Here is a 9,819-nt window from a genome sequence, read left to right as displayed (position 1 = left end):
GAACACTTTTTCATGTGTCTGTTGGCCATTTGGATGTCTTCTTTGGAGAAATGTCTGTTCATGTCTTCTGCCCATTTCTTGATTGGATTCTTTGTTCTTTTGGTGTTGAGTTTGATGAGTTCTTTATAGATTTTGGATACTAGCCCTTTAATCTATGCTTTTTCTAAACACATATTCTCATATATTGCTAGCAAATTTTTCACCAAAATTGAATAAGATTCTATATGCTCATTTTTCCACTTAAGATTATATTGCAAACCCTTTCTGTGTCATTAAAAGATTTCTGACAAAATCATTCACTATATGGACATATCATCACTGTACAACCAATTTCGCATTGTTCGATATTGATATCATTTAGACTTTTTCACTATTTCATCACAAAGCTGTGATGATCAAACATCCTTATAGCTAAGTCATTGAGCACATCTATGATCCTTTGAATAAATTCCTTGAAGTCATCCCTATTAATATATTTTTCCAGCTAGTCTTAACAGCATTTATAAAACAATCCTTATCTCCCAGGGTTAGATTATATTTGTCATTGACAATCACTTTGGTGTGCAATACTGATTCAAGTATTGCTCTCCTTGGCCCTCTGCATTTCATGACTTAACCTCCTCTGAGTTGTTTACATTTCAGAAGAGCACTCTGCAAATCGCAGGAGCAGGAAAGTTTCCTCTCAGCACCTCTCTTCCTAGTCACAACATTCTTTCTCCCCCAAAATCCCAAATCTGGCATGCCCTCATCAACCCTCCCCTTAGCAGATTAGAAAGTTAGGTTATTAACTAATTCATACTAAGCTTGAAATGCTTAAGGAAGTTTAATGTGTTGTCTCTTCAGTGGTGTAGATTTTATACATGAAAAATAATCTATTATCCAATAGAAATGTAACTTCTAAGCATCAGAAATAGGCCTATTTAGGAAATTTAGATAAAAGAGAACCTTCCCTGATATGTTCAAATTTATAGGTTGTGTAGCATTAAGTAAAAAAATACAAGAGGCAAGTGTTAAACAGCAGGTACAATATGCCCCATTTGTACTAAACATAGGGGGAAAGGGCTGTGGGCTATATGGATGTTTACTTTGCTCTTAGAGCATAGAATAACTCTACAAAGATACAAGAAAAACAAGTAATACTTGATTTTAGAGAGGAAAACTAGGTGACTGGTAGACAAGAATAAGCAAAAGATATACCTGAAATCTGAAATATAATGAAATACATTTATATAATTATATGTGTCATTATATATTGAAATGAAATAGAAAACATTTCTTGCCTTAGAAATTCTATGCCTTTGCAAGGGAAATAAAAGCAAAAATAAACTATTGGGACTACATCAAAATAAAAAGCTTCTGCACAGCAAAGGAAATAATCAACAAAACTAAAAGGCGGCCTACTGAATGGGAGAAGATATTTGCAAATGACATATCTAATAAAGGGTTAGTGTCCAAAATATACAAAGAACTGATACAACTTAACCCCCAAAAAACAAATAATGCAATTTAAAAATGGGCAGAAGACATGAACAGACATTTCCCCAAAGAAGACATACAGATGGCCAACAGATACACTAAAAGATGCTCAACATCACTCATCATCAGGGAAATGCAAATCAAAACTACAATGTGATATCACCTCACACCTGTCAGAATGACTAAAATCAAAAACACAAGAAACAACAAATAAAAAAAAATCTCTATGCCTTTGAATATATTACCTATGCCAAATTTTTTAAATTAGATTTAAAAACAAACAAATTTCATGACATAAATGTGAATAGACAAATTCTACAAAGGCTTGAAAAGAATTTTCATGATAAATTATGTGAACCCATTCCCCATGCACCCAAGAGGAAGACAGGAGCCAAGCTACTTTGGCCAGAGAGGGTGTCATCTGACTTACAAAAAAAACTCATCAAGTCAAATCAGTCAAAAAAAGGGGGGGGGGTGATTGTTGGAAATGAAAAGTACAATGGGATAAAGTCCATTCTTCTCAAACACAAAGATCATGCACTCTCATTCCAGTGATTAAATAAAAACTCCTTTCTTTTGTCCTGTCTATAGCAGCGATTCTCTGCTTATGATGGAGTAAAAGAAAAAAAGACAAAAAGACTAACTGACATTATTCTGGCAGATAACCATCAGTATAAAAGAAGGGAGCATTCAGAAGATCAATTTTCAGCTCCCAAGACCATTTATTTCACACTTCTGTCATCTCTGGTTGCTTTTCCAGCAATCTGTCAACAGTTTCTATCTGCCAAAGACACACATTTAGCATCCAAAAGGAATGATAAAGGATATCCAGCTCCCAACCCACGGAGTTTAGGTTTGGCTCTAAAAATAAAACTATTTGTAAATTCTCAAAGAATGACAAAAGCTAATCAGACCATTTTTCAAATGCACAATTTTTGTATTTTACAAAGCAAGTGACTAGCATGTGAAGGTATCTGTTGATGTTTTACACATCTCAGTTCATAAGATTCAGGCATTTCTTCATTTGTGTATTGACCTCCTACTAAAAAGGAGTGCTAGGGACTGGGGACAGAAGGAAGGATAAAGCATGGTCCCTGCCATCAAGAAGATTTGGGGCTGATGGAAAAAAACAAAGCAAAAAATTGTCTGTTACAATTTAATGTAATCCGTGCCCTAGTAAAAGTATACTCGGGACATTGTAAGATCACAAAACAAAGGAAGACTTTAAGCTAGCATGGTAGAGAAAGTTTTCCAGAAGTTATGCTGAACTGGATTCTAAAGGCAAGGAGGGATAGTAACAGGACTCTATGGTGGATATTAATTACATGTGGATATTCATCTCATGCAGTCCTCAACCCACCCGTTCTCTGTACTAAATGTCAGGGGCTGACCCCTGCAGACTGTATTTTCCAGGCTCTGTCAGTCCCTGAGATTCAGAACAGAGAAAAGGAGGGCTGAGAACTGGCTCAGAGGGGAAACCCGCCAGGGGCTAGCCAACAGGTAAGCAATATCTGCAACAGAATCATTGGGTTTGATCAATGGGAGGCAAGTGGCAGGGGACTGAAAAGCAGAAAGACAGAAGCCAGGGTCTTTCTCCTCTGCCTTGGACAATATCTCCAGCACAGCCAAGACCTGCACTGAGGGGCACTTGAGTGGCTCAGTCAGTTAAGCATCTGCCTTCGGCTCAGGCCATGATCCTAGGGTCCTGGGATAGAGCCCCACATTGGGATCTCTGCTCAGCAGGGAACCTTCTCCCTCTCCCCTCCACCTCCCACTTGTGCTCACTCTCGCTATCTCTCTTTCTCAAATAAATAAAATCTTAAAAAAAAAAAAAAAAAAAAAAAAAGACCTGCAGTGATTCCAGCTTCCACTGAAGAGACCCATCTCAGGTTCCAGCTTCTAAGTATTGATCGTTCAAAACCCAACTGCCCCTCCTCTCTACCTCTCTCCCTCCTGCCAAGTGATGGTGAGGGCTTCTTGCTGTTACTAATCTCTGGTGTCTTCATGGACCCCCGTTTGGCTTCTCAGCTCTTCCATAACCTGTGCCTGCAATTCCCTGCTATTATTATTCCATGTATCACTAACATCCCTCTGTTTTAAATACTTGAGATATTTCCTGGTTAAACCCTGAGAGATGAACTATTCATCTCCCTGCAGAATCTGAACTTCTCAAGGATTAGAATGGCCTTTAAATCATTTTGTCCCCCAAACCTAGAGAATCTGATACACCAAGAAAAGAAAGAAGCACATGGATGGAGGATGATATAGAGGGAAGAAAGAAATTAACAATAAAAGTTAAGGATGCTCTCATATTTATGTGACATCCTGACCCATCATAAACATCAGTATCCTCCATGACTGAGGAATGCCTAGTTAAGGGTGAGAAGACAATGTACCCTTGAAAGACCTTGTGAGTTGATGGGTCTTTCTGTGATGTGGACACCTCCTACCCTATTAAGAAATGGAGGAAAGTCCCAAATGCTCTTGGTTGACCAGAACTCAAAATAAAATCAAGCAGCTGCTAAAATCTGGCCTTTTCCTTATGTTGTGTATACTCCCCTAATGTGAAGATAAGCTCATCTGTATCATCCACACTCTTGATGACAAAAATGTACCTTGTTTATCAAGGCAGACCAGCCAGTCACTGATCAAGTTCAAAAGTCTAGTACTTAATACACATATTCTTTCATCCTATTTCCATTCTGCCTTAAGAAGCAGAGGAAAGAATAATCAAACTAAACTGACAGTGTGCAGCATGAAGTCACATTAAGATATTGACTCTTCTGAAATGCAGGACTAAAACATAAGGATCATGTTTATCCCACATCGGTTTCCTGTCTACACTGTTTATTTTTAAGCAGTAAACATGCTTGGAGGTAGTGATGTAGCCTCTAGAAGAATTACTAAGAAATCAGACACAATTTCTGTAAATCTTCAGAGTAGTATTGATGTGAAATTCCAGACACATTGCAACAAGCACACTTTTTTTAGGTAAGGGGGCATATTTTTGTTGGTTTGTGAAAAATGCATGGTAGTTTCTGGTGACAGATTTGTGGTCCTTGTCCAACATTAGCAGAGCCAAAGTATGAAGATTTTTGTTAATTTTGACTAACTACATCTCCAATTGTTGTAATGGAAGGTTTTTAAAGTCTTTTCTTGGTCATAACCAAGAAAATCATTTATTTTTTTCAGAATCATTTAATCTCTCTCCCATGCATCTTTTTTCCTATCTCTACTTTGTATTAAATGATGCACCAAAGGACTGTGGCATCATCTGGGGCTTTCCCAAAAATTATAAAATGGTCCAGGAGTTTGGAGGCCTACAAACATTTCTGGAGCCGTGAGACTCCTTAGTGCATCTCAAGTCCAAGTTAACAGAGGATAGGCTGTGACCTGAGCTCACACCAGGCCTTCACTGTCAACACAATTTTTGGAAAGGCCACCAGATTCAACATACATCAGGAGGTTTGACTCCAACACCCTGCTGTGAATTTCACCAAACCTTATATGACTTTCTGGGATTTAGATGGTATAAACCTTTATTGCCTCATCTGTAAAATGGTTTACTCACATCGGTGTAAGAAAAACAAAATGAAAAAGTAAATACTGAAGAGCTCTAAAAAACTAAGTATATTGTACATAAGGAAGATATGATAATTATACTAAAGCCATCAGTCATCATTAATGATGTTGGTTATATTACTGTACTACTCTAGGCCTTGGGGGGGGTTTTATCTTTAAAATTGTAATAATACCATATACCTTATGGATATACATGGGACTAACTGAAATACTGTACACAAAGCTCTTTGTTCTGCAAATGGTGTATAGTAAGTCATCAAAAAAAATAATGCTTGCAAAGATCATTAGTAATAATAGTAAAATGACTGACTCATATTTTTGAGTACTTACTATGTGCAAACCACTTGGACACATACAAATAAATATTGGACATAGCTTGTAGCCTTGAGAAACATACACATACTTAAAAAGAATATCATGTGTCCATCAAGGTCTAATAATTTACTACAATATATATTATGGGTGAGGCAGATGATAAAGCATGAAGAATTTCAGAGCCATCAGGATGTTCTACAGGGACAATAGGGCACCTGAGCTGAGACTTGAAGTTGTCAAGTTGGAGCAAGGGGATAGGGCTTTTCTACCTCCATTTCAGTCTTTGGATGTGGGTCACCTGGGAAAGGGTATGGCCTTGGACAAGGCAGCTCTCTTCAACCAAGGCTCTGAAAGGGTTCTGGCCACTGATGGCTACCTCAAGGCAGCACTTCCAGCAGCTATAGGAACAAGCGCTTTATCCATGTAAGTGGCTCTGAGAAGCTCAACACAGCATCCACACATGAGCCTCATGAATGGTTCAGAATAATCATGACTGATTCAGGAGTCCTCTTGACTGGGCCCCCAGGATCCTTCCAGGGTGGGTAACTCCAAATTGGATGAGCAATGAGAGACCCCTCAGAACTATCCAGAACACCCAGACTAAAGTCCCAGAAAAGTCCCCGCCTCCCCTAGGAATGAGACCATCAAAGATGACTCTGAAGGCTGGTATGTCCCCAGACAAGCCAGTGTAGATCGGCTCTCTGAGCTTGAATCGGGAAAGTTCTGCTCAAATCCCAGTAGCTGTGGAAAATAACCCCAAAACTGAGGTTCAGTTCATTACAAGCAAATTCCCTGAACATCAAGTCACCAAGTGAGCAATTTTCTAAGTTCACCTTTTCTATATGTTATCTAGTTATATTTGACAAAATTGTATCTTGTCTCCATGTTGTCATTTTAAAAGATGTTCAGTTTGTCTCTGCTTCTTCTTTCCACCAGTGCAGCAGGGGGCTGAGAGATAAAGGGAAGGAGAGACTGTGGGCCAAAGATGGAGCAGAGAGAAGGGTCCTGAGAGATAAGAATCTTTAATATATTCTTGGACATATGTTTGAATATGTAAAATTATGAAAACTATATTCTTCTTATACTTCTTCCCAGGCATCTATGGGTTTTGTTCAATTGACTCTTAACAAATTGGCCTGCCTGCTTCCCCCACAAATGTATGCATGCTGACGGTGAGTCATGGAACCCTACGAATCAGAGTTGGAAGGGAGGTCAGAATCCTCTCACCCAATTAAACCAACTGCAGCATGAGTCATTGAGCCCATCCACGGACACCCTTGGGGAGGTCATATGTGAGCTCGTGAGGCCACCGCTCCAGTCTCTGGGCAGCATCAACCTTCAGAAGCACCCCTGGAGCCTTGCAGAACGCCCCTACCAAATCCAGATGCTGTTCCCCAAAGTGGTGGAAGAAGCTCTCCTATTCACCCAAGTCTTCCTGACACCTGATTGAAACATCCCAGGCTCCTCCCAGAAATCCCTTGTGCATAGTTTCCAATCCCTTCACCCCCCGCCATGTTCATTTCTGAATTTCTTCTAGTGTATCCGCTCTCTCTTACAGAGTTGGTGCTCTGCCATATCTTTTTTTACTATCAAAATAACAAATTTTTGAAAATATTATAAAATAAATATATGTAACATACATAAATACATAAAAATAATTTTTTAATGTTTTCTGAAAAAAAATTAGAAACCACAGATGAACAGAAAGGAAAGTACCCATGATCCCTAACAGTCATCTGCTGGTTTTGCCTGGTTTTGCCCTCCCACCACTGCTCCCCCCTTTCTTGGCTAAGAGCACCAGTTTCCCACCAAAGGGTCCCACCTTCCTCCAGCCAAGAAGGGTCATGTGACCCAACCCAAGCCAATCATATTCTCCTCTTCAAGGATTTTGACTTTTGAAGGAAAGCTTGAAAAATACTTGGAGCAGATACACTCCAGCACCAGCGATCTCCTTTCTTTCCCACTCCCCACATCTGGAAGTTCCCTTAGATAGTGACCTTCCCATGCTGTAGTGTTGGGCCTTTCCTCAAGTCTGTGAGCTGCTCCACAGCTTCCAGAACAATCCATACTTACTGAAGTTCCCTGGACTTATTGCTTGACTGAAGTGCAATCCTAACAGCCAGAGATAACCAGCAGTAAATATTTTGTGGCTAACATCCTGGCTTTCTTCTTTGTAAGGATTAAAAGAGAGAGAGAGAGACAACCAGTTAGATGAAAAGGAAGGAAGACAGGAAGGCAGGGTCTATAGAGATATAACTATTCCCTCAAAGTGGCTGGAATAATAAAAACTACTTGATATGGTCATTTTTTATTTAACAAACTATGGCAACCATCTTGCCATGGTCTCCCTCTAAAGTCTTTTTTTTCTAAGTCATGGCCATAAAGTAAAGTTATAACCCAGTACTATCATAAATACTAATATTAAATAGTAAGGTGCACCCTCTCCACTCTCTGGTAACTTGCAGTTTGGTTAAAGAGTTATTCATTGGTGCTCCTGGGTGGCTCAGTTGGTTGGGCATCTGCCTTCGGCTCAGGTCATGATCCCAGGGTCCTGGGATGGAGCCCCACATCAGGCTCCCTGCTCAGTGGGGAGCCTGCTTCTCCCTCTCCTGCTCCCCCTGCTTGCGCTCTCTCTTGCTCTCTCTGTCAAATAAATAAATAAAATCTTAAAAAAAAAAAAAAAGTTACTCATGAACACAAACAAAGAAATGTCTACAAAGAGTTTTCCATCAATCAAGGTTTGAGGCGCAAGCGTCCTTGCTTGAGAAGGCAGGAACGGGTGCTTCCGCTAGGAGGCCAGACCCTGCCATTAGCTGCCACGGGCTGTGCAGGCCTCACCTCATCAGCCCACCTCTCAGCCCCTCCAGCAGCAGCTGTGCTGTCAGGTCTGGCCCCCCTCTGATCTGTCACCACTGTGAAACGTGGAACTTGCACCTTCTGAGATTCAAGTGAGATGAGAGGAGAGAAAATTGAACTTTGGCCCTTCAGAGCTCCCTGGCCCCATGGGCTATCTCTAGAACAAGAGAGATTTCTAGGAGAATCAAGTCGCACCTTGTCAAGACACTCAACTCACAAAGTGCTGGGGTGCTGGCTCATATCCAGTATGAAGAGAAAACTTCGATGCCCACAGGCGTCCGAAAGGGAGGAAGCAGGAGGTGGGGCAGCAGGGACAAGGACCAGGGGTGAGAGAGTGGCTGGTAATAAGCAAAGGTCCTGGGCACATAATACAGAATCTTCTATAGGACTGTCTTAGGACCTGCCTCTGTGTGACCACCCACCCAAAGCATGTCTCTAACACTTGAGGATATCTAGGGTAGCTGGAACAGGTCAAATCATGCCTTCCAAGTACCTTTAGTCTCCAAGCCACTTTTTGTCTTAAGTTGGAAAAACTCAGGAACCTTCTGCAACACCCCCCCCCCCCCCCGCCCCATCAAGATGATACTCAATGAACTCCCAGATTTTGTTCACTCACAGGGCCAGAAAACCGAAGTTTTAGCAATTCCCAGAAGGTAAGTCTTCCTCTAGCTGGATCTGGGAGTGCACAGCCAAGGCACCTGACCCTAGGCCAGAAGAGACTTCCAGCCTCAAGCTCTCACTCCAGAGATTTGCAGAGTTTCAGAAAAGCCCAAACTGTCCAGGAGTCGAGAAGCAGCCCAGACATGAGGCTTCTCACAATGGCAGAGGGAGTCTGGCTGAGAAGAAGGCAGAACAGGCTCAAAATCTAGTTGTATGATCTTGGGAGTGTTATTCAGGCTGTCAAATGGGCACAATAATAGTCCCTACTCTATAGGTTTATTTTGAGTAAATGAAGTAGAATGTATAAGGTGCTAAGCACATGTCTTGGCATGTAGGAAAAGCTAATAAATAAATACAGCTAAATAAATGTCAGCTACTATAATTATCTTTTTCTACATTCAGACGGGCAAAAAGTCCAAAATATGAAGTGAGGAGGCCATTTTTTCCTACCTCTGCCTTACCCAATGGGAACGTCATAAATCAGCTCTGTCAAATAAAAGACAATAATGTGATGACAATAATGTTCTACATCTGCATTATCCAGTACAGCAACCACAAGCCACATGGTGGTTAGTATGGGTGAGAAAGTGAATTTTTTATTTTAGTGCATTTTAAGTCATTTAAGTTCCAATAGCCATGGGGCTAGTGGCTACCGTATTAGACCATACAGCCCTAACTGACCAAATGAGTCACGGCAAGGCTTTCCAAGTCACAATGATAGGGATTACATTCCAAACTGAAGTTAAAAGAGACAACCGATGGCTTAAGCCTCGGAGAGATCTTTTCCAAGGGCCAGGAAGGAGCAAGGATGGCACCAGGTGTTTGGAAGACTGTGCAGGGAAAGGAAATGGCCAGAGAGGGCAGCTGGAGCATCCATCCTTGGATCCAATCCACAGAGGGCCTGTCTTGCGGACAGCTGGCTGGTGCAGG

This window comes from Phoca vitulina, unplaced genomic scaffold (assembly GCF_004348235.1).
Source record: "Phoca vitulina isolate PV1807 unplaced genomic scaffold, GSC_HSeal_1.0 scaffold22, whole genome shotgun sequence".
NCBI classification, from domain to species: domain Eukaryota; kingdom Metazoa; phylum Chordata; class Mammalia; order Carnivora; family Phocidae; genus Phoca; species Phoca vitulina.
The sequence above is the reverse complement of the archived record's forward strand: the minus strand, read 5'-3'. Positions refer to the sequence as shown.